Here is a 27,299-nt window from a genome sequence, read left to right on the forward strand (position 1 = left end):
TATTCATTTAAAAAGAATTGTTAAAAAACTACCAAAAAGAGTTGGTTAATTGAAAGTAACACATGGCGATGTGTAATACATGGCAAGCTTGATTTTGTGGCACTTGATGACATTATTGATATGCAAGTGAACATGACAAGGCATTGACATGGAAAAGTGAGAAGAATACACATCACAAAGATAATATCCAACATATACATGAAATTCAAATAATATAACCATAACAAGGCACGAACAATAACAAAGAAATATTTTTACTAAAAACAAACAATCATCTCATTTGTTGTTTTTTTTCTTTTGCAAAAAGTAAAAAATACAGAAACATAATTAATCCTAAAATCAAGAATGCAAGTGGAAAACAACACTAGTTTTAAAACGCATGAATGCAATCCATGAATATCTTTACACAATTCATGTAAAAATGGACATGTGAAATAAACAAATGCTATATATCAACATCCTAAGAGATACAAGAGCTCGGCTTGCTTTTGTATTAGAGAATCGCAATATAAACAACACCATAACTAACAAAATCTTGTTAGAAAGAATAGCATAACTCAATGGATCATCATCTTTATAAATGCCATAGTCTAGAGTTAGGAGTCTAAGGATATGTTAGGGTCAGTCTTTCCAGCCTTCCTCCAGTGACCAAACGTGCTCTTACAAAGTGATTTTGAAGTGTCAAGGTCAAATTTTGTCATTTCAAAGAGTTTTCAAGCAAAATTTGGTCACTAGGCATTAGGTCTAGGGTTTGCTCCCACTCTTTTCAAAGTTGCCCAAATGCCCATCTATGTCACTCTTCAGCTGAGTCTATCATCATTCATAGGGTTTTCATTATCATGTCAGTGTCTAATGAGTCATTGTACACCTTGTTCATGCTTCAGTTGCGCCTAGGTAAGGTCATTTCCCTCTCCTAGGGTTTTGAAGCCAATTTCTCTTGGACGGTCAAATCATTAGTAAAACTTGTATCCAGATGTTCATACACCTTCCCCTATCCTTAAAGTACCTTATCAAATGCTTCCCATCTCTTAGATCCGCCAAATTCCTCATTTTTGCACAAACCCTAGTTTCTAGCTACAACCTCGCAATTTTCTAGGTTTGGCCTGTGTTTCGCCCTTTTGGACCCCTTCCTCTCGCTCAATCTCTGAGATTCCACTTTCCCCTGCTTCCTAACATCCCTCCCCACTCCCAAAAATTTCCCCAAGAATTTAGAAGCCCCCTATCCCCTTCATTTCGCTCCATTTCGACAAAATTCCTTGTTTCACACATCGGGACAAGTCGCACTCAAAAGCTGTTTCAGAGAAATCAAAGATGAATTTTGGAAAACTGAGAGAGGTTTTTGTCCATAACATGCCAAAGAAGAAAAACGTCCTTCACTTTTTGCACAGGTGTCATGGTTTTAGAGAAATGTCAAAATTTCAATCACCGGATCCAAGGAGGTTGGCCAAGGCACTAAAACGACGGAAAAGGCCCGATCCACTCCAAATTTTGGCCAAAGCCTCTTTGACTGAGCATGGCACTAAATAGCTCAGCCACAGCACAAATCCCAAGAAATTTTGAGCATTTTTGGTAAATTTTTGATTTTTCAGGCAATTTACAGGTTTTTGTCCATTAACGGGTCTCACCCCCCGCGCGACCCTTCATCCCGGCAACTCCATTTTGCAAAAACTCAGCATTTCCAGATTTGTCATAAGAAGTTACATATGCTCATCAATGGACTTGAGATTTTATGAAGTTTTGGGCCTCCAGAAAGTCAAAAAACAAGCAAAAATTGACTTTCTACCACATTTTTGAGTTGCAGAAAGCAGTCTTGGGAGATTGCAATTTTGGAGGGGCAAATGACCACCAAATTCAGAAATTCCAGTTGGGTTGGAAAGTAGACTCACAGACCTTTCCAACAAGCCTACTCTTGCTCAATTTGGCCACTTTTTGGGGTAGATTATTATCCTATTTGATGTAATTAATGTACTTTATTGACACTTTTACTCTTATGTACCTCTTCTAGAAGATTCATTCATGAAATAGGTGAAAATTAAATGAATGAATTGGTTTCCTAGCTTATAGAGGCAAGTTGTTTTGACTGCCTAGTTTTTAGTGCTTAGTTTAGAAGTGGTTGAAACAGCTCCTAGGATAATGAGCTCGACCCCTAGAGGCAAGGAAAGGTGTTAGCTTGCCTATATTATGATTTTTCTTAGTCATTTTCAGAGGTTGGAAGGTTGGACTCTTAAGGGAAAAGCTATCATTGTATTATTCACTGAATCTCTGCAATTTTTTGCTAAGGAAGACCAGGGTTTTGCAGTCCTTTTTGGGATTCTTGTGGTTACATGTATTGATAGTGTGTTTCTCTATGTACCTGTAAGTGTGTTATGTGAATCATTTCCTTTCTTTTCCTTCTGCACATTAAACAAACGAAGTGTTAAAGTAAGAATTCATGACTGTCATGCTCTGCTTTTAAGTTTGTTTAATTTCAATGTTTTCTACTGTTTAAGGAGAATTCAAAGTTATTGTTTGCTCTCCTTAGCTCCTCACCTGTCATTCCTGACCATCCACCTCAATCAAAGGCATCAATACTGTCTCCTACCTCGCCCCAAAGAACCCCCTGCAGAAACTGTGTCCAATCCCTGCACCCAAAATTGCCATTTCCCCAATTTTCCACCAAAAACCCTAAAAACCCCAAATCAACCTTTTTGATCAGTTTACTAGCCTAAAATCAGTGTTACCCTATTGGTCATCTCATCCATTGAAAATTTCACCGAGATAGACCGGAGAGAGCCCTCTCCAGCCCCGTAGGGCTAGCTACGAGGCTAAGTGGTTTGATGTTGCCTTGAGGTTTACCTTTCTCAGCCTGAGGTGAAATTTCAAGCGCTAACAGGATATATTAAACTTCAAGAGAAATAAGTCGTCCATGCAAGTAAAATCATCAAGATCCAAATCCATGAGTAAAATTTTGATACCAAACACAATATCTTAATTTTTTCCATGCTACGTCTACGTATCATCCCCTTCAAATGAAACAAGTCAAAGGATATTCATGTCCCTATGAGTCCACATGTTGGTCATTCTTGTTATGCCAGTCACTTGACTTTTACTTGAATGCATCCATGGACAAAACTTTTGTGCCCAAGGCGATCCAATAAAGTCATTTTCTAATGAGTCCTCCATACAAGGGGTGGATTTTGTAAAAAATATACAACGCATTAAAAATAAGAAATTTTGCAAAAATAGACCACCAATACATACAAAACTGAAAATTAGTTGAGAACAATAAACATTGAACTCAGAACAAACTCCAAATCAGAACGTTATATTCATTTGAAAAGTATCGTTAAAAGTAAACTACCAAATGAGTTGTTTAACCAAAAGTAATACATCGCAAACTTGATTATGTGGCACTTGATTGCATTATTGATATGAAAATGACACATGACAAGCCAGAGTGACATGGCAAGGTGATGTTGCAAAATGCCATGTGTCAAGCAATGATAAACCCATGTAGCAATAAGTGCACAATAATGTGGCAATAGGGTGCATTAGAGGAAATTTCAGCTTGAAAGTGGCTTCCTAAGGAAAAATAATAAAATAAGAGATGAATTTTGGAGGGAAAAGAAGAAAACTATTTTTTTATTGTATTTTTGGCTTTTCTCTTTATAGGTTTACTTAAATTTCAAGTGTAGACACTTTATGGATGCGAAATTAAATTTCACATCCAACAAGTACCCATAATGCATACTTCTGAGAAGACCCACATTAATTAAAATTGAAGATACATTAAAAAACATGTTGAAAACGTTTTTTTAATGTATCTTCAATTTTTATCAATGTGGGTCTTCTCAAAAGTATGAATTATGGGTACTCATTGGATGTGGAATTTAATTCCACATCGAACGACTGTCTACACTTGAAATTTGAGTAAACCTATAAGAAGATAAGCCAAAAAAAAAATTGAGTTATATTGTTTTCCTCCAAAATATTTACACGTACGTCTTTTTAAATTTAAAATATTTTGATTGGTTTACATATTATGACATGAAAATTTCATGGGAACTTTTAGACTGAAATTTCCTCTAATGTTGGTCTAACTTATCTCTCGTGATTTTCACATCACTAAATGGTAATCTTTGGTATGCATGCAACTAAGATGCCACTTTTAGATAAATTTTCAGGTCAAAATGGGCTTCAAAACAAAAATGTACAACAAAAATCAATTTTATAAGAACCAATAGGATTCAATATGGTGATGTCAACCATGGAGGATGATTCGTTATTTTTGGAGTGTAAAAAAAAAAAAACCTATTTTTTGAACTCGTATTTTTAACTTATCTCCCTACGATTTTACTCAAATTTTGAGCAGGAGTACTCATTAGATGCAGAATTCAATTTTGCATTCAAGTAGTACCCATGTTGCATAATTTCAATGGGTCCTACTAAACGAAAAATGTAGTAGGGTCAATCACATTTTTTCACGTATTTCACATTTTTCATATAGTAGGGCTCATCGAAAGTATGCAACATGGGTACTCCTTGGATGCAAAATTGAATTATGCATTCAACAAGTGTTTCCGCTCGAAATTTGAGTAAAATTGTAGGGAGATAAGTTGAAAAAATAGTTTTTTCTTTTTCTTTTTCCCTCCAAAACTTGATGCGGTAATTAATCTTATTTTATTATTTCCACTATTATTTTATAATATTCCTTAGGAGATGAATTTTAGACCTCAAAATTTCTCTAATGATGGTTGGATGTGATGTGATTGTAATAAACTTTAAAAAAAATCAAAACAAACATCTAAAGTTAATGCCCTCATACATTCAAGAATAAGGTGGTCATTGAGAAGGGCACATGGATATACACCAGAGGTGGTGATTGAAAAGGACCACATATAACATTGATGTAATTCCTTTGATTAAGAGGTCCATAAATGTGAAGTTAGAAAAAAGCACAATGGTAGTGGTTATCATAATGAGCTCCCCAGTGCAATGAATGTCCTAAATTCCCAAGGTTTATCAAGGCTAGTAAAATAAATGCTAGTTACCTTTCCAACTTAGAGCAAAGAGAGAGTCATCCACTACAAACCAATGCCACTACAAAACCACTAAAGGAGAAATCGAGATTTCTAAAGGATCACCCCCAAAGCATATGGTTCTAAGGCTAAGAAAGGGACAAACTTTCTCTCCAAACCCTACAAACTTAACCACTAAGAGAACGCCAAAATAAAGGCCCAAAATATTCATATTAGCCACACAATATGATAATTTTACTAGAAAAATTATGAGATAAGATCAAACTATGCAAATTTGTTTCTTATTTCCTAAGTTCGCTTCAAACGCAAGTGCAATATTAGTGTTTTATTAGGGAAGATTGCATCAAAACAAAACCAAACCTTGCATATTTGCCTCGTATTAGCTTAAGTTTACTCAAAGCACAAGGCCAAAGCATACACAAATTAGTGAGAAATAAGCCCATAATGTATTGAAACAAACACATAAACCATAAATATTTAAAAATAAACTGTATATATTGAAATTTTATCGAATTTATCAAATAACAAGAAAAATGACCATATCTCAAGCAAACGAAATTATTTATGAACAAAATAAAAAGCATTCATTATTAAAAACAACACTTGATGGAGTAATTTACTTGACCAATTGCAAAAATAATGATGTCACTTTGTGCCTACAATACAATATGACCACATAGGTCCAAGTCTATGAAAGGGAGGAGCTTGGTCTTCAAACCATAAAGACAGGGGGCTAAAAGAACACCAAAAAAAAGGCCCAAAGAACTCGTATAAACCATGTAGTATTAGTATTTTACGAACAAAAATATTGCAACAAGACAAAGCCAAATCATAAAAAAAAAATTATTATTTTCCAAGATCACTCTAAGTGCATGTGTAATAATATTGTTTGATAAGCGACAACAGACCAAACTATACAAATTTATTTCAAGTTCCCTCAAAGTTGAGGCAAAACGCATTCACAAATTTGTTGGAAAGAATCACAAAATGTGTTGAGACAAACAAATAAATCATGAACAAAAACATAACAATTCAAACTTGTCAACTCGGTTTATCTAGGGTTGTTGAGAGGATTGGGATTCTCTCCACCCAAGTTCAATTCACGCAAGTAACATAACAAACTTTGATGTAATACACAAAATATGTATATCCCTTATGTGAAATATATAGAGTTGTATATGTGAAAAAAATGATAATAAAAATTTAAAACAATTCAAACCTTTATAAATTTAAATTTTATCACTTTGTTTTGTTCTCAAAGATTTAGCTTTTTGTTCTCAAAGGTTTAATTTACTTGAGATATGGTTTATTTCTCTTTAGTGATTCAACAAGGCATTCCTCATTAGAAATAACACTTGATAAAATACTCAATAAACCCAAAATGCTTGTAAATTGCAAAAATAGCATGTGCACTTTGTGCCTGGAGACTCGGAATAGATCCCGCCATATCCAACCTGAGAATATTGATCACTCTCTCCCTTAGGCCTACTTCGACGATTCAACACAAAATAGGCAGTGTGGGGGCGTTTGGGCAATGGCACGAATAAATTTTCTGAGCTTTACAGTTTAAAGTTACTTTTGTTATTTTCACTTGAACAGGGATGTCGGCAACTACAGGTCTTTGGTGATTCACGTGTTGTTATTGATTGGTTCAATCTTCATACTACATGTCACGTGCACACACTCAAGACATTACTAGATGAAGTTCTCATGATTGAATCTCAATTTGATGTAATCACATGTCACCACATTTGCAGGGAAAGAAACAATCTTTAGTGATGTGATGATTCTCTGAGACTTGATAAAAATTTGTGAAGTCTTTTTATTTTTCTTAGTTAGCTTATACTTCTTCTTCTTATTAGTGCATATGTGTGTGCTTCATCAAACTGCTACCAAAAACAAAATAACAAGAAAATAAATTTGGCTCTCCGCCAGGGACAAACCCTCTCCACTCTTGAGAAGGAAACCCTTTGTAATTTTTCTCTTATTGAAGATTCTTATTTGAACAACTGCCAAACCCTAGACCCTTGACTAGTATGTCCTCCAACCATGAGTCAAATCCTTCCTCTTTCTGCACTGTCACTTACGGCACTTCTTTCGTCACTTTTTCTTCTAGCATTGTATCTTCTAGGTTAGGAAACCCTAGAATATTAGGGCTTCTCTTCTTCGCTATAAAGAGATCTTTCTTCACCTTTCTTTGGATACCTTGTGGACCTTAATACACAACTGAAGGAGGTTGCCTATGCTTCTGCCCTAAATAGCAGTCAAACCCTTCCAGCACCTCGCACATGTGATTGTTTCTAACCCTAGAAACAATCCTTTTCTTCTTCATATTTGTCCCTCCTTCCTTCGCTTGTGAGCCCACCTTCAATGTTGGAGTAGGAGACTTTTGTTGACCTATTTGTTAGCCCAAACCATAAAGAAAATACCACTGCAACCTTCTTGTTGTTTTGGCCGCAGATTTGTCTTTGAATTCTTCACATGTGTGGCTGTAGCAGCTTCAGATTTCACCTTTTTCCCTTTTCTGTTTTGTTTCCTTCCTAAGCTATCCTTGTAGCCCTCTTTCTCACCTTTTTCTTTGTCTTACTTTGTCCTCCTTGCTTGCAGATGATTGTGTGTTCAAATGAGGAGTGGACATCCTCTATTTATAGAGGTATGTCCCTCCTCCTTGAAGCTGACATGATTGTCCCTAAAGCCAACCTGTAGTTGCATTATATTTCAACATGTATTCATCGTTTTTGCGTCTTGTAGACTTCGTTGGTGATAGGAAAGGATTTGACCATGCTTGGAGTTATTTCCTTGACCTTGTATGATGACTTACATGATGTAACATGCCCTCAAAGGGTCTTTCATAATTACATTTTCACTTTGACTCTCTAGAAGCACTTCAAAATGTACTTAACCTATTTTCAATGAGCAAGAAACTCAATGACAAATAATACAAAAATATTCTCTTTTCTTAAATAAGTTCAATTATCAAAATTACATTTATGAAGGCTGAACCTAGTTACATTTTCTCTGACACTCCCTCTTAACTAGGGAGGTATTTATACAACATTACAAGGTGTTTGGAAATTTTCAATCTTGAAGAATTCACATAAGAGAAACCTGATTAGCAATCCATCTGTTATAACATCATATTCATCAGCATTGTCATAGTGCAAGGCCTTGACTAATAGCTCCATTTCTTTACAAGACCATGAGCCATAATGCTGGCGAGACTAATGATTTATAGACACCCTCATCATTGTCTCTCAAGGTACATACCCACTCGAGTGTTCTCGAGTATGACCTTCTATGGCTATTCTTATCTTAGGTTCCCAACCCTCAAAGAATATCGTTCCTCTTGCCTACTCTTTTCTTGGATGCTCTACACATCCTCAAAGAGTATCGAATCCCAGATGATTACCTAATCCTCCCATTCTTTCTTCCCAAATGAAGACAAGAATGTTATGTCTATCTTGTGTTTACATTTCCATTCATGGCCTTCATCTAGACTTACGGTTGTTATGACCCATGACATGGAAAACACAATAGTCACTCCTTTGTAATCAAGGGTGATTCAAAACTCCCTCTTGATCAGGGACTTGTCAAAGCTCCCTCTTAACTAGGGACTCTTTCCTTCATCAGCAACTTCTTCTTCGTGGGTCCTTCAGCTGCATGATCTCCTTCCTTTCTTGATGTCATGAAGTCTTCAATCAAACTTCTTCTCGATAGGGAACCATCCATCCATCATTTTCCTTCTTAGTTAGTCATGTCATTACTTCGTGGAAAGTGACTATCAAGTTCTTCTAATCATCTTGGCTACTCCTTTTTCATCTTGTCTATGCATCAAAATGCACTCCTCATGGTGCTGAGAATGCAACAAGATGATGGAGCTTAGTGGAAAGAAGTCGCCTTCACTAAGTGGGCCCGCAGGCTTTTTTTGGCGCAAAGTCTATTTTTAGACTATGTCTATTTTTAGACATATGGATCATGGTCTATGAGTTGCAGGATGCTATTTGTGGATGATTGGTCATGTTGGTAAAAATAGATGGACTTCTATTTTTAGACATATGGGCAGTTTCCATTTTTAGACTGTCAGGCTAAAAATAGAACAGTCAAATATTATTGTCTCATAATAATATTTGGACTATAAACATTATCTTATCCTCTTGGAGCACTTCAATTTGAGCTACAGATGTGGCACATGCAGCTTTCAGAAGGAAATACGCTTTCCTTGTGGGTCAGTTGAGCTATTGCATGCAGGACTTCAGTTAGAACTCATGTGGTTGAGTTTGGTGGAGTTGATTGTGGAGTTGATGGAGTTTTGTTCAGCTTGACTTGGTTAAACTAGTTGTATTTTAGTCTAACTAAAGAATACACTAGTGATGAGTTGTGTGAATTAATTATTAATTAATTCACTAGTTATTAACTCATGAAACAACTAAAGAATACATCAGTTAACTCAGTGCATGTACAGTTCAGTGGAGACAGGTGTTAGAGGTTGAGATTGCTATCAGTTGTGACTATAGTTGTGCATGAGATTTGCACATGCATGGATGGAGATTTTCCATGAGGCTTGCGTAGTATAACCAAGGGAATTCGAATTCACAGAGTGATTGATTCTCTTGCAGGATTGCGCAGTGGAGGCAGGCAAACAGTGGAGGAGATTTTAGGCTTCATATCTGAGCTAGTTTGTGTGTAACAGGTGGAGATAGTACTGAGTACTTGTGAGGAGTATTGTAATATGTATTGTGACATGTTCTCTATCATTATGCATGTACAGTTCAGTGGAGACAGGTATTAGAGGTTGATATTGCTATCAGTTGTGACTATAGTTGTGCATGAGATTTGCACATGCATGGACGGAGATTGCCCATGAGGCTTGCGTAGTATAACCAAGGGAATTCGAATTCACAAAGTGATTGATTCTCTTGCAGGATTGCGCAATGGAGGCAAGCAAACAGTGGAGGAGATTTGAGGCTTCAGATCTGAGCTAGTTTGTGTGTAACAGGTGGAGATAGTACTGAGTACTTGTGAGGAGTATTGTACTATGTATTGTTACATGTTCTCTATCATTATAATATACAGATAGTGTGGGGTTTTCAGCTGTATGCTTTCCCCGGGTTACATATTGTGTTAATGTGTGCATGCAATTGATGTTTCATTGTTTTTAATGCTTCTAAATTGATGATCAACGTAGAGGAGGTTATGTATTATGCATGTATTCCGCAATAGTGTATAATCGGGATAATCTCTGTGAATAAGTGTCATATTATTCAAAATTTCTACATGGTATCGGAGCTGTTGATCATCAGATCTACTATTCAGAAAGTGTTTACATTTTATTTCTTCAGGCAGAGTCTGTAATCGGGCCAGGTAGCCTCTGGATTCATCCTTCCTTTGGAAGGTGAGATATCTGGTAAAATCCCATACAGTCAATCTCTGTACGAGAAATAATTTGTTCTCACGAATTTTAGATCAGAGGCGGTTGAGTTTTGAGCTGGTGGAATTCGAATTTGCAGCAGTGTTTTCTTGGTGTCAACGTTGCAATGTCTTTCAACGGATTGCGATTGGAGTATGCTCTTGAGGGTAGCTCAAACTATATTGCATGGAAGGACAGGATGGAGGCGGTGTTAGATGATAATGGGCTGAAGGAGTTCATAGAGGCTCAGGTCCCAAAGCCTACTGATACTGCGCAGGTTGATGCTTGGCAAAAGAAGACAGCAAAGTGTCGAAGGATTTTGTTGGAGGGCATGAAGGATCACATTGTGTCCAGCCTGCATGGAAAGGCTTCTCCATACTTGATGTGGAAAGCGTTGACAGATCTATTCCAAAGCAAGAGCGATCAGAGGAAGCTGGTGCTCAAGGATAAACTCAGAAACATTAAGTGCGAGAAGGGAGAAAGTATGCCCAAGTATCTCATGAAGTTCACTCAGTGCAGGGATGAGCTGGGAAGTGTGGGGGTGACTGTCGATGATGAGGACTTGGTGAGCTTGGCTCTCCTTGGTCTTCCGAAGAGTTGGCATTCCTATCAGGACTCTGTCAATGGTCGGGAGAAATTGCCAGGATGGGAGAGACTTTGGTCAGATCTTGTGCAGGAGGAGATCAGGCAGAATACCAGGGACGGATCTTCATCAAAGGCACCTGATGAAGAAAATTGTGCTTTGGCTGCCAAAGCAAAGAAGGGGAAGAACAAGAAAGCTTCTCATTCCGGTGCAAAAGGCAAGAAGCAGGATATGTCCAAGGTGAAGTTCTTTCACTATCACCAGCACGGACACTATGCCACTAATTGTCCGCAGAAGAAGAAGAACAAGCAAGCTGCTGGATCTGCAGCAAGAGAGGCCTTAGCCTCACAGTTTGAGCTTGATTTTTCATTGATCGCATGCTTGGTTTCAAGTGTGATGGGATCAGTATGGTTCTTGGACAGTGGTGCGTCTTTTCACATGATAGGAGATCGAGATTTGTTTTCTGATCTGGAGGAGAAAGATCTTAGAGTGCACATCGAGATGGGCGATGATGGTAGATACAATGCGACCAGTATCGGTACCATTTCCTTTGAGAGGGAGTCTGGTAAACCCTTCGTATTGAAGGAAGTGATGCATGTTCCAGGATTGAAGAAGAATTTTATCTCTGTGGCGACGTTAGAAGACAAGGGATATGATGTTGTTTTCAGCGAGGGAAAGGCTTTCCTGCGCAGCAAGACAACTGGAGAAACCCGGAAGATAAAGGTTCGAGTCAGGAACCTTTATCAGTTGCATGTAGATGGTTGCGCAGCAATGGCATGCAAGGCAGAAGGATTGGTGAGCGGGGATGATGGCAAGCTGTGGCACAGGAGATTGGGTCACCTTCACCATGGAGCCTTGAAGATACTGCAGCAGATCACTACTGGGCTTCTTAAAGGCACTCTTGCGCAGTCAGATCAGTGCAAGGGGTGTACTTTGGGAAAGTTTGTGAAAGCCACCTTTCACGAGAAGGATATTCGCACCACAACGATCCTTGAGAGAATTCACACAAACGTGTGTGGACCTTTCTCAGTTGCTTCGACAGCAAAGAATAGGTACTATGTGATCTTTGTTGATGATTTCTCTCGAAAGTGCTGGATCTTCTTCATGCAGAAGAAGAGCGAGCCATGCTCTAAGTTATGTGAGTTCAAAGCACTAGTCGAGAAGGAGTCGAGGAAGAAGGTGAAGGCTCTTAAGAGCGACAATGGTGGTGAATACATCTTTTGTGAGTTCAAGGACTTTTGCAGTGCAGAAGAGATTCGAAGAGAGCTCATAGCTCCCCATAACCCACAACAGAACAGGGTTGCTGAGCGGAAGAACAGAACGATCGTGGGTGCTGCACGGGTGATGTTGCATGATCAGAGCCTACCCCTTCACTTGTGGGCGGAAGCATGCAATACTGCAGTATATGTGCAGAACCGTTGTCCTCACATGATTCTTGGCATGAGTACACTCAAGGAGGCTTATTCTGGTAAGAGGCCTGATATTTCTCATTTGAGGATTTTTGGTACTAATGTTTACATGCATGTGACGAAGGATGCCATGAAGAAGCTGGAGCCGACCGCAGAGGTTGGGATATTTGTGGGGTACACTGATACGCCCCACAACTATCGTGTGTATTTGCCAAACAGTGGCAAGACTATTGTGCGACAGGATATAAAATTTCAAGAGGAGAAAGCCATGAAGTGTTCACTTGAGATGGAGCCGCACTTGCATGCAGATGAGGAGCTATTAGTTCCTAAGGATGAGCTTCAAGACGTGGATCAGCCACAGGACGAAGTTCATGGAGTGGAAGAGACCACTCATGCAGCGCCAACCATCAGAGGGAGAAAGCACTTGACAGAAGCTGAGCGACTGGCTCAAGATGAAGAGAAGGTTGTAGGACCACCTACAGCTCAACGTAGACAGAGATAGTCACCTGATCGGTACACTAGATACATGGCTCTTGTGAGCAAATGTGTTGTGACTGAGCCATCCTCTTTTGAGGACGCTATGGAGGATCCCGCATGGGTAAATGCCATGGTGGAAGAGTATGATTCGATTGTCAGAAACAGTGCATGGGAGATTGTCCCAAGACCGGAAGGGAAATCAGTGGTGGGTTCGAGATGGATCTACAAAGTTAAGCAGGCAGCTGACGGGAGTGTGGAGAAGTACAAGGCAAGATTTGTTGCCTGAGGCTTTTCACAGATAGAAGGGATCGATTATGGGGAGACCTTTGCACCTGTCGCAAGGTATTCTTCCATATGGACGATTCTTGCTCTCTCAGCGCAGATGGGGTGGCACATTCATCAAATGGATGTGAAGACTGTGTTCCTCAACGGAGTCATTGAGGAGGAGGTGTACATTGAGCAGCCCGAAGGTTTCGAGATCTTCAGCAGCGAGTCGCATGTGTGCAGGCTCAAGAGAGCGTTGTATGGGTTGAAACAAGCACCACGTGCTTGGTACACACAGATAGACATTTATTTCACCGGACTTGGATTCTCCAAGAGTGAGGCAGATCCTAACCTATACCAGATTGTGGTGGAGGGTAAGTTGGTTATCATTGTACTTTATGTAGATGATTTGATTCTAATGGGTGATGAGCTATTGATACTTTCATGCAAGGATGATCTTGCTAAGGAGTTTGAGATGAAGGACTTGGGCCTCCTTCATTATTTCCTAGGGTTGGAAATTTGGCAGCGCAGTGATGGACTATTTGTTTCTCAGGGTAAGTATGCTCGGGAGATACTAGAGAAGTTCAACATGCATGGCTGCAAGCCTGTTGATACTCCTCTTCCTGGAGGTTGGATGAAGGAGGATGCTACTTCAGCAGAAGTAGTGGATGCCACTGTTTATCGACAGTTGGTGGGGTCGCTTATGTATCTGGTCAATACACGACCCGATATATGCTATGCTATTAACTAGCTTTCACAAGCTATGGTTAAGCCAACCAAGCTCTTCTGGAAGGCAGGCAAGCATGTATTGCGTTATCTCATAGGCACATCAGGATATGGATTGTGGTACAGACAGGAGGATGAGGTGAAGCTATATGGCTTCATGGATGTAGATTGGGCAGGGAGCCCAACGGACAGAAAGAGCACATCTGGAGGGGTCTTCAGTATCGGGTCGACAACAGTTTCTTGGTACAATAGGAAGCAGAGATCCGTGGCACTCAGTTCAGCAAAGGCCGAGTATATGGTAGCAAGTTTGGCTGCATGCGAGGCTATATGGATGAGGAAGATCTTGGTTGGGTTGTTCGGTTCTCACTTGGAGCCTACAGTGATTTATTGTGATAACCAGAGTTGCATTAAACTCTCGGCTAATCTAGTATTTCATGATAGATCTAAGCACATTGACATCAGGTACCATCATATCAGAGATTGTGTGCAGCGAAGAGTCATGTTACTTTCATACATTCCAACGGAGGATTAGGATGCTAATATCTTGACGAAGGCGCTCACCAGGAGAAAATTCGAATACCACCGAGGCAAGATAGGGGTTGCTGATAATCCATATCTTGTTGAGAGGGAGTGTTGAGAATGCAACAAGATGATGGAGCTTAGTGGAAAGAAGTCGCCTTCACTAAGTGGGCCCGCAGGTTATTTTTGGCGCAAAGTCTATTTTTAGACATATGGATCATGGTCTATGAGTTGCAGGATGCTATTTGTGGATGATTGGTCATGTTGGTAAAAATAGATGGACTTCTATTTTTAGACATATGGGCGATTTCTATTTTTAGACTGCCAGGCTAAAAATAGAACAGTCGAATATTATTGTCTCATAATAATATTTGGACTATAAACATTATCTTATCCTCTTGGAGCACTTCAGTTTGAGCTACAGATGTGGCACATGCAGCTATCAGAAGGAAATACGCTTTCCTTGTGGGTCAGTTGAGCTATTGCATGCAGGACTTCAGTTAGAACTCATGTGGTTGAGTTTGGTGGAGTTGATTGTGGAGTTGATGGAGTTGTGTTCAGTTTGACTTGGTTAAACTAGTTGTATTTTAGTCTAACTAAAGAATACACTAGTGATGAGTTGTGTGAATTAATTATTAATTAATTCACTAGTTATTAATTCATAAAGCAACTAAAGAATACATCAGTTAACTCAGTGCATGTACAGTTCAGTGGAGACAAGTGTTAGAGTTTGAGATTGCTATCAGTTGTGACTATAGTTGTGCATGAGATTTGCACATGCATGGATGGAGATTGCCCATGAGGCTTGCGTAGTATAACCAAGGGAATTTGTATTCACAGAGTGATTGATTCTCTTGCAGGATTGTGCAGTGGAGGCAGGAAAACAGTGGATGAGATTTGAGGCTTCAAATCTGAGCTAGTTTGTGTGTAATAGGTGGAGATAGTACTGAGTACTTGTGAGGAGTATTGTACTATGTATTGTTACATGTTCTCTATCATTATAATATACAGATAGTGTGGGGTTTTCAGCTGTATGCTTTCCCCGGGTTACATACTGTATTAATGTGTGCATGTGATTGATGTTTCATTGTTTTTAATGCTGCTAAATTGATGATCAACATAGAGGAGGTTATGTATTATGCATGTATTCTGCAATAGTGTATAATCGGGATAATCTCTGTGAATAAGTGTCATATTATTCAAAATTTCTACACATGGATACTCCATCGTACTTGCTAGGTTCCATGCTTTGACCTGGTAGCCCATCATGACTTCATCCTTATATTTCTTCAACATTTCTTTTACTTTTTTTGAATGGATTCTTCATCACGACATCTTCATAGAGTATAATCAATTATCTGCTCCTTTTATATCTCCAAGGCCTTCATAGGTGTCAAGGGTCCTTTCTTCCTTCATCAGAGTTATCATGCCTTCTTTCAGGAGATATAGTTCAAGGCATTTTGTCAGATAGTGATTCTCGGTGATCATGGTGTTCTTCACATGCTTGATCTCTTTCTTCATTTGCTTCTTTTCCGATAGATTAGTCAACCACCTAATGCTTCTTGTGGAAGCATTCCTTCATCCCTTTCTTTTTGGACATGCCAGCATTTCTTCTTGCTTCTTAGTCAACAATCTTATGCTCCTTATGTGAGCATGTTCTTTTGTTGACCTTCATTGCATCGTGGTACATGCCTTCGAGCATGTTCTTGGTGAAAGATATCCTTTCATGCTTGATCATGTCATAGAACTATACCCATGACTCAATAATATACAAATGATGACATGACTTAAACTTTGGTGCATACATACCTCATCTTGATCCTCCTTGATCATTCTTTGGTGTAGCCCTTCTTGCTTTGTCTTAGCCTGCCTACATATCATCCATTTTCTTGATTCCCATGAGTGGGATTCCCAATGAGACATTTGCCTTAGTTCACGAACCTTCTCTTGAAGATTCCATCATAGGATCTTAATGATCCTCGCCTTGCAAATGTTTCCTACCTTTGATGATTTAGGTCTTCTAAGATTCTTGTCATGATCAAGTTTTCTTCCATCATATATGAGGTCCTATTCTAGGTATGCTCCTTCTACATGAATATCTTTGAGATATGTTTTCCATGCTCATATATTCTATAAGATATTTCTACTTATGCATTTTTGTTCTTCTCATAAATGCTACATCTACATGAGTGTCTATAACTCCATGTACATCATGCTGCTAGATTCTAGAGAGTAATTCTAGCCATGAAAATTAATTTATTCCTACATGCTCCTATACTCAAAACTTTGAAAGAAGTCTATAAGGAAATAGTTTGACCTAGTCATAGTAGAGATCTGGAGGATCTTCCTTCTTTTTCTTCTTTCCTTCCTCTTCCACCTCTTGAGTTATATGAGCTTCTTCTCTCTTTCTCTTGTTGTTGTTGTCCTTCTTAAGCTTGGGACAATTCCTTTTGTAGTGTCCATATTCTTGGCATCCAAAACATTGGATCTTGGACATGTCTTCGTTGTTTGTTGTTTGTGGACCAAACTTGCCAAATTTACCCTTTATTTTGGGCATGGTAGAAAATTATTACTCCTTCGATCCCACAACTTCTTTCACCTTAAGTCTAGTCTCCTTTGTTTTGCATAGAGACCACATACCACTGAGAGTGGTTTCTTCCTTCTTGGCATAAATTCTTGATGTGAAGTTTCCCCACTCCTTAGGTAGAGCATTGAGTACAATAGTTGTCATCTCTCTGTTAGACGTGACTTCCCCAAGCTCTTGAATTTGATCTCTCATCTACGAGATTTTCATGAAGTAGGGAGCTATTTCTTTCTTTGTTATCTTCATCTTGTATAATTCATTCCTCAGAGATAATACTTTTCCTGTGGTGGACACTGTGAATAGCTCTATTAGCTTATCGTAAATTTCTTTTGATGTCTCAAACTTGGAGACATAGGGAATGAGAGAGTCCTTGACTGATCTATCAGAATCCTTTGAGCTCTTGTATCATCCTTATTGTACTTGGCTAAGGCTTGAGTCTGTTCCTTAGCAGGAACAGTGATGTTCCCCTTGACATATTCTAGGAGCTCATTTTCCTTAAGAAGTAGATCAGTCATCTTCTTCCATGCAAGAAAGTTATTGGTGCCTACCAATCTATTGCTTTCCTTGCAAAAAGACATTGATGTATATTAAGAAGGGAACATATACTTACTTGACATATTTTGAGATTTGATGGATTTGCTTCCTCCTTGAAAGCTTGATGGCTTGTCTTCCCTAAATCTTGATGTCCTTCAAGTTGCCTTCAAGTGGACTTGCTTGGTGATGAGGTGTGCTTGAAGACTTGTAGCTTCATATGGATATTCTCTTCTTTGATAGGTGCCTTTATATAAGGCTCTTCTTCTAGCTTTGTAGCCTTCCTTGATGAATGATGAGTTGTAGACCCTTATTGTTCGTGAGGTGGTTGAGCCTTCTAAGCTTGATGCTTCAACTTTGTAGATGCTTGAGTGTTCGTGAGTTTCCCTTTCCTTGACGTGCCACCTTTCCTTTGATACCATGTTAGAGAATATAGGGCAAAGTAGTGATGTGATGATTCTTCGAGACTTGATAACAATTTGTGAAGTCTTTTTACTTTTATTAGTTAGCTTATACTTCTTCTTATTATTATTATCAGTGCATATGTGTGTGCTTCATCAAAATGCTACCAAAAACAAAATAACAAGAACACAAATTTGGCTCTTTGTCAGGGACAAACCCTCTCCACTCTTGAGAGGGAAACCCTTTGTAATTTTTCTCTTATTGAAGCTTCTTATTAGAACAACTGCCAAACCCTAGACCCTTGAATAGGATGTCCTCCATGCATGAGTCAAATCCTTCCTCTTTCTGCATTATCACTTCTAGCACTTTGTCTTCCAACACTTTATCTTCTAGGTTAGGAAACCCTAGAATATTAGGGCTTCTCTTCTTTGCTATAAAGAGATCTTTCTTCACCTTTCCTTGGATACCTTGTGGACCTTAATACACAACTGAAGGAGGTTGCTTATGCTACTGGCCTAAATAGCAGTCAAACCCTTCCAGCACCTCGCATGTGTGATTGTTTCTAACCCTAGAAAGAGTCCTTTTTTTTCTTCAAATTTGTCCCTCCTTCCTTCGCTTGTGAGCCCACCTTCAATGCTGGAGTAGGAGACTTTTGTTGACCTATTTGTTAGCCCAAACCATAAAGAAAATACCATTGCAACCTTGTTGTTGTTCTGGCTACAGATCTGTCCTTGAATTCTTCACACGTGTGGTTGTAGCAGCTTTAGATTTCACCTTTTTCCCTTTTCTGTTTTGTTTCCTTCCTACGTTGTCCTTGTAGCCCTCTTTCTCACATTTTTCTTCGTCTTACTTCATCCTCCTTGATTGCAGATTTCAGAGACATGATTGTGTCCAAATGAGGAGTGGACAGCGTCTATTTATAGAGTTTTTTCCCTCCTCCTTGAAGCTGACATGACTGTCCCTAAAGCCGACTTGTAGTTGCATTATATTTCAACATTTATTCGTCGTTTTTGCAGCTTGTAGACTTCGTTGGTGCTAGGAGAGGATTTGAACATGCTTGGAGTTATTTCCTTGACCTTGTATAATGACTTACATGATGTAACATGCCCGTAAAGGGTCTTTTCATAATTACATTTTGACTTTGACTCTCTAGAAGAACTTCAAAATGTACTTAACCTATTTTCAATGAGCAATAAACTCATTGACAAATAATACAAAAATAATTTTTCTTTTCTTGAATAAGTACAAATATCAAAATTACATTTATGAAGACCAAACCTAGTTACATTTTCTCCAACACTATCCAAGGTGGGCGCGCAATAGGTACGTGGGACATTGATGATCAATGAACACAATGGAGATGCACATTATCAATATTATCATCACCCCTTTATGGACCCACTACAGTCAGACATTGATACTAAATGATTTTACAACACTTATTTTTTTATCTGTATATAGTTACAGTGTGTGACATTTGATACTGATAGTACTACAACTTTACTATGCACGTTGGAAAGTGACATATTTATGCAGTTTTTGAATTTCTAGATCAGTTATAGTGCATTTTTTTGACAGACTCATACACAGTGGTATCATATGTTTGTTGAGTGAACAAACAACCAATTTTGATATGCCTTATGCATCTACAGCATATAATTTTCCCTATTTCACATAATGAAAGTTACGATTTTTCTTGAGGGGGAAGCATGCACACTTTGTGCCTTCAATACATTGAGACCAATTCTGATCTCAGTGTATGAAAGAGTCACAATTTAAAAAAGCATTAATACTATGTCCAAATACAAGGTTTATGCACACAAGTTGAACACCTTAATCTAAACACACAAATTAAAATATTAAAATCCATGATTAACATAACTTAAGGAAAAAAATCACATACATGAGCATCTCTCCACCATGTTTTTTTAATAGTTATCATGGCTGCATGTCTAGCTATGATCTATAACTCTAGGTATCGATGGAATTTTAATTCCATTTTGGTTTACATGGATATTCCTATAATAATAGATAGGTAACCAGACTTTATCAATTTATTTGGAGAGTAAAACTTATTTTAACAACTTTAACAATATCAAATAAAGTTGAATTGAGGGGAAATGAAAGACCCCTAACATAATCATATTAATATAAAAGTCACTAAGGGTGAGTTGGTAGTGATCATGCAGCCACAAATTTGTTTTCTCCCAAATAAAATGAAAAGGGGTGCATCAAGTATATAATAAATAATTTCAATAAATACTTGAAACGTTAGATCTCTCATGTAAGACATGATTAGATCTCTCATGTAGGATATGATTGATTGTGGATGTCATATTAATGACATATAAAAGCACAATAAATAAATTATTAACCCAAAAATAGAATCAAGTTAGCCTAAAATCAAATTAACCTTTCTTAATGAGAATATCATTTTTTTTTGTACTTAATGAGAATATCATTGCTTCCACCCATTATTAAATTCTTCAATAGCATTACCTAAGTGATTAAATTCCTTAATTTAAACATTATATTATTTTTCCATACAACAAAATTTAAACATTACATTATTGTTCTCTACCACAAAATACGCATCGTATTTTTTTTCTACAACAAAATTTAAGCATTACATTATCAAATTAACCTTTCTTAATGAGAATATCATTGCTTCCACCCATTATTAAATTCTTCAGTAGCATGACCTAAATGATTAAATTCTTTAATTTAAACATTATATTATTTTTCCATACAACAGAATTTAAACATTACATTATTGTTCTTTACAACAAAATACAAGCATCATATTATTTTTTCTACAACAAAATTGAAGCATTACATTATTGTTCTCTACAACAAAATATAGGATAAGTTTCGTTATTTAGTTTCGTTATCTTAAAATTGTCTTAAAATCAACATAGATCCATTTTAATTTCAAATTTACCAAGTACGGAGAGGGAATAAATCTCTCAAAATTCAAACTTTTTTTTGAGTCCAAAATTTGAAGAAAGATTTACACCTTGAAAAAATTGATTACTCTTGTAACTTAGTGGATCCTTAGTTAAAATGGATTTAATATTATTTTATATTATATTTAAAATAAATAAATAAATAAATAAAAATTATTATTAAAACCTTGATTTAATCACTATAGAATATCTATGAAATATTTTAGTAGTAAGGATGAGAGTTTAAATATATCTCAAAGGTAATTATAACCTTTTTGCTTTTAGATTTAAATTAGAAATGTAATAAAATTAAATAAAAATAAAAAATATATATATAAAAAATATTTTGATTGTGAAATAAGTTATGATTTTTGACCATGTGGTATTGATAAGTCATGGTATTGTGATACGCGGAAAATAATGGTTTTGTTTCCACTTCTTGCACAATAAGGACTCTGATAAAATTCTTCTAAGGCCATGGATAAGTGGTTGAAGCTTTCTAAGCCTAGTTTCAATCCTTTGACGAAAGTCCCCTGCCGCCGCTAGGTATGGGTCAAACTTCCAGGGTTGCCCCTAGAATTATGGACTAGGTCAGCCATTATGGTGATCGGAAATTCAATTGGAAAGAGTATTTTTTTGGGAAAAAAAAATGCTTACATGTATGGATAAAAGGGTTGCATGGGTTAGATTAAAAAAAAAAAAAAAGATTAGAGGCTTTTTTTTTCAGAACGAATAATATTATATCATATGTTCAAGTATATAGAATATGTTTTTCATAATCCAGGCCATCTGGGTGAGCATATCATGCATCCCCACCAGAAAATATCAGATCTAATAAACTACAAAAAAAACATACAGTCCATCAGCCCAGTATTGTTCCAAGAAAATAAATAGTAGGCAAAGATATAATCATCAGTACAGGGTCCAATAATGGACCCATACCGTCTATCCAGGCAAGTGGGCAATCAGCATGTCTATTCATCCATTCTAGAGGGAAAGCTGATGAAGATAAACTAGTTCATCATACAAAAATTTACAAAAAAAAGTGGAGAAGAAAAGAAGTTACCATGGAAATGGAAATTCTCCCACTTCAAAAACATTTTGTTCCCATGATATCTCCATATGCATATTACCAACCTTACCGTGCAGTCCCTTCTTCGATAGTCCATCAGCTTTCTTGTTCTGTTCTCTGCCTATATGGTATATTGCGGAGTCGTTGTGTTGTTTCCATAGGAGAAGGGATTGTTAATGGTTGCTTTGCCTTTGACATGTTCAATGATGATCTTGGAATCACCATAAATATGAATGTGAGGAATGCCAAGGAAATTATGGAACCAAAGGAGGCCCCATAGAGCCATAGCTTCAGCCCTGGTGTTGGTGCCCCTACCCCCATTCTAGTAAACCCTGTAAGACATATCAGTTGAAATTGCTATCCAAAAACCACAGCCACATGTTTTCCTTTGCGCAGCCCCATCAAAGAAACCCATTAGATATTCCATCTGTAGTTCGGTTTGCTTGAGTTGTATGATTCTCGAGCATGTGGCTTGTGTGGTGTGTATGGAAAGATTAGTGATGGTTCTTTCAAAAACCATAAAAAATTCTTCTGTGGAATTCTGAAAAATGTACTTATTTCTCCAGAAAAAAAAGGAGATGATTCTCCATATAGATTTCTAAATGCTCCACCATTTCAAAGATTCCACAATGCAGTGTCTACATCATTCCGTTAAAGGATCGACTATTGGAGTGTCCCTTTTCGATGCCTTGGATGCCATCAGACGAGGCATGTCCTGAAAGATTCCATAGGAGTTTCGGTGGCCGCAAATGCATGTAGAGTTTCGAGGATGTGGGTCAGACAATTCCCGATCATGAAGATTCTCATGTTGTCACAGGATATGATCCTAAAGAAGGAGGGGTGCATTTCTCTACTACAGTTACACATTCTACAAATTCCTGTCTATCCATCTTCTATTTCCGATGGTAGTGATCCTAATTGCGTTAATTTACAATCTCATAAATTATAAGATGATATGTTTAGAAACTTTCAATAAATAGTGACTCTCTTATGGGATGGATAAACAGAATTGCTGTTTTCTGGAATCCATCTCACTTCCCTATACACATCAAGCGAGCGCCAAGCGCCTGTAAAATTTAGAGGCAGATGAACTTTCTAAAAAAGGTTTGCAATCCTCTCCAGGTATGTGGCACCTGTGTATTTCTGTGGATTCTATTACATTCTGCCCACATCCTTTTAAAATGCCCAGCATATAGTGTCCATACATCTGATACATCTGGTATGTTTTTCTTTTTTGTTTTTGCCTTCAATCTGATTTCCTATCAAAAGGAACTATCTAGCTGCTTTTTCTACTGTCTTAGAATATTTATGGGACTTCGAAAGCAGTTTTGTCCAGTATAATGTTGTATCTCTCTATATTGCTATCTCGCTGAAAAGACTCAGCTGATCTGTCTATATACTAAAATCTCAACATGTACCGAAATTTATTTATTTTTTACTTATATAATACAATATATACAGCTTTTTCTCCTGAAAATGTTTAGAAGCTTTTCCCCTTTCGTGTGTATTAATCTGATTGTTCACACTCAGTCGATTAGAACATCTACCATTTTCCAAACCTTGCCTAATTTAGCACCTGTTTCCTCTACCGAGGATCTTTCTATGCCTGACGGGGCCAGGGATGGTGCGGACCCTTCAGTTGATTCCCCCTGACCATGAATCCTCTATCCCTTCAATTTGGTTCTTTCCAAGGAACCCAATCCACCCCTCCACCCTCCTCCCACAAACTCTGTAGGGAGTGACGTAGATTTCCTATGCAAGAATCGATCTCTGGATTTGGTACCTCTCTCCATCCACTTGAATTATGTTTCCCAACCATCTCCATTAGTCTGAATTCAACGAATAATATCACTGAGGTCATTTCAAAGCGTCTCCCATGGGTGAAGAGGCTTCGATGAAAAAATCCATTGATTTTGTGGACGATTAGATTTACTTGATGTTTCAATTCAAGATTCACCATCATCAGGCCCCCGGAGAAAACAAGCCTGTTATTATCCTGGTGCAGGCAGTGTTACGCATTCGAATTATTTGCCGGGTTGACTAAAAATTAAACCATTAACTCTAAAATAAACATTGACAAAATAATTCAATTTATTTTTTTTATATTTATCTTAAATTTTATTGGTCCTTGGCTTATATCTTATTATATAATCATTACTGATTTAATTTGTATTATAATTTGTACTACTCCTCTGGCAATGGACCACTATACAATCCAATGCTCGTATTTCGTTGTTTTTAATCATTTACTGACTATTTTAATTTGAGTCAGTGATAACTTATATATTTACATTTATGCATCTGATCCTCTGGCAATGGACCACTATACAATCCAATGCTCGTATTTCGTTGTTTTTAATCATTTACTGACTATTTAATTTGAGTCAGTGATAACTTATATATTTACATTTATGCATCTGATATCGTTGTGTGATTTGTTATCAATGCCTAGAAATCCCCCTACCTCAAAATTCAATTAATTAAGTAATACTTTGTACATTTACATTTATGCATTTGATATTGTTTTGGGTTGTGTGATTTGTTATCCATATCTAGAAATCCCCCTACTTCAAAATTTAATTAATTAATGGCCAACACAATATTATGAACTCTAACCTCTTAAATTTCATGTTCAAACGTGTAGAACTCTAACCTCTTAAATTTCATGTTCAAACATGTAGATTTGTTTTAGAGATTCAAATATCTTGCTGAGCAATAATTTCAATGGAAAATAACAAGAACTACATGCAGAATCCAAAGGCCGAATCTAAAATTTTCCTTAGTTTCAGCAATTCTTAACCTTTCCCAGCTTCTTCAATCCGACATAAATTGGAAGTACATTTCAAGCCTTATCCAAACTTGATTCCACGAAACATATCTATCCTCCACTACTAGATATTTGTGCTTTCTTTGATTGTTTTTTTTAATAATAAACTTTGAATCAGTGAAAAACTCTATGAATTTGAATGAATATATATAAAACGTATTACACATTCGAATATAACTCTTTTATTTCCGAGAGAATAATTAATTGAATTTAGTACTTTTGCCTATAGCTTGTACGTTAGCGCATAACTTGTGAATTCATAAATAAAGTTTTACTCAAAAAACGTGAAAGATTTTATTGTAAGTTTATAATTGCATCGAATGTGAAAGATAATTTGTGAGTTTATGATTGCACCATGCTAGATCTCTTTCATACTGTTGAATCTATGTGAAGCAATTTTGGGAAATGTACTTAAATTTTTCAAACTATTTAATTGTATGTTAAGTTTAACATCTAGAGCACACAACTATGCATTACTATAGACTCTGCTATCTGACTATTAATCCATAAAAACTAAGGGCTATTCTACGTAACTTGGTACAAGGCAGCATTAATGCAAAATCCATAAAAACAAAGGATTATTCTAGGTAACAAATCATCCTAATTTTTGTAGATTTAACAAATAAATTTATTATGACTATGTTAATTTGAAAAGCTTATATGTCGAAATTGAGTCATCAAGTTGATGAGAAAATACATGCACGTTCAAGTGGACCTTATGCACGGGTTACACAACAACCTCTTAGAGGAAAATCCAAACGAGGGGGGCAACGAATAGGAGAAATGGAAGTTTGGGCTCTAGAAGGTTTTGGTGTTGCTTATATTTTACAAGAGATGCTTACTCTCAAATCTGACCATATTAGAACTCGTAATGAAGTACTTGGTGTCATTATCACTGGAGGGCCAATACCTAAACCTGACACTGCTCCAGAATCTTTCCGATTGCTCATTCGAGAATTACGATCTTTAGCTCTAGAATTGAATCATGCTATTATATCTGAGAAAAACTTTCAGATAGATAGAGAGGAAGTTTGATCACAATAAATTGAGATCTTTTATGATTGACCAGAATAAACATCAACAACTTCGAATTGGATTAGCTTCTCCCGAACATATTTGTGCTTGGTCCGAAAAAATTTTACCTAATGGTGAGATAGTTGGACAGGTGACTAAACCTCATACTCTACATTATGAAACTAATAAACCAGAAAGAGATGGATCGTTTTGTGAAAGAATCTTTGGACCTATCAAAAGTAGAGTTTGTTCTTGTGGAAATCCTCCAGCGATTGGAAATGAGAAGATAGATGCAAAATTTTGCACACAATGTGGAGTTGAATTCGTTGATTCTCGAATTCGAAGATATCAAATGGGATACATTAAACTGGCATGTCCGGTGGTTCACGTATGGTATTTGAAACGCCTTCCCAGTTATATTGCGAATCTATTAGCTAAAACTCGGAAAGAATTAGAAGGTCCAGTATACTGCGATGTGTGACTTGATCACAAGTTCCGATCATACAGATCCGTAATCAGGAACTGTCATCCTATTAAATCTCATTGGGATGCCTTTAGCTCTGACATGACCCTCCAGAGGAGTAGCATGAAGCTCAGAATTATAAGCATCTTTTCAAGATGCTGAGAAAGAGGAATTAGTCCAGGGTTTAGATATTATGTATCAAATTGCTAATTGAACTTCGTGAAAACACTTCTTTCAGATAATGGAATTTTAAATTCATTCTCTTTTATTTGGGTTAGCCCTGAATAGAGGTATTCTGGACCGAAGATATGGCTATAGGAGTCTATTCATCGCACATATGCTTCGATCAATAGTATTGTAACCATCGAAGTAAAGCAAAGCAAGCAGGAACCTAAAGGATCAAATGGAACGAGATAAAGACAAGTAAATCCCTAATTGAAGGTCTTTCAAAAAGAAAAGGATTGATCGAAAGGGAGGAGACTGCTCAATAATTCCATATCTATGTTGTAGAATCATAACATAAAGGAATACTCAATTTCACTTGGAACTTGAGTAGAGAGCCAATGTCCGAGTACTAAGCGCTACAGCGCTGAAGTAACCCATGCCATACTCCTAGGAAAAGCTCAAACGACCTTCAACAAATGGGTACTGTACCCGAAACCGACACAGGTAGGTAGGTAGAGAATACCAAGGGGCGCGAGACAACTCTCTCTAAGGAACTCGGCAAAATAGCCCCGTAACTTCGGGAGAAGGGGTGCCTCCTCAGGAGGTCGCAGTGACCAGGCCCGGGCGACTGTTTACCAAAAACACAGGTCTCCGCAAAGTCGTAAGATCATGTATGGGGGCTGACGCCTGCCCAGTGCCGGAAGGTTAAGGAAGTTGGTGACCTGATGACGGGGAAGCCAGCGACCGAAGCCCCGGTGAACGGCGGCCGTAACTATAACAGTCCTAAGGTAGCGAAATTCCTTGTCGGGTAAGTTCCGACCCGCACGAAAGGCGTAACGATCTGGACACTATCTCGGAGAGAGACTCGGTGAAATAGACATGTCTGTGAAGAT

This window comes from Pinus tabuliformis, chromosome 7 (assembly GCF_031772625.1).
Source record: "Pinus tabuliformis cultivar Carrire ecotype Pingquan chromosome 7, CPIR1, whole genome shotgun sequence".
NCBI lineage: Eukaryota > Viridiplantae > Streptophyta > Pinopsida > Pinales > Pinaceae > Pinus > Pinus tabuliformis.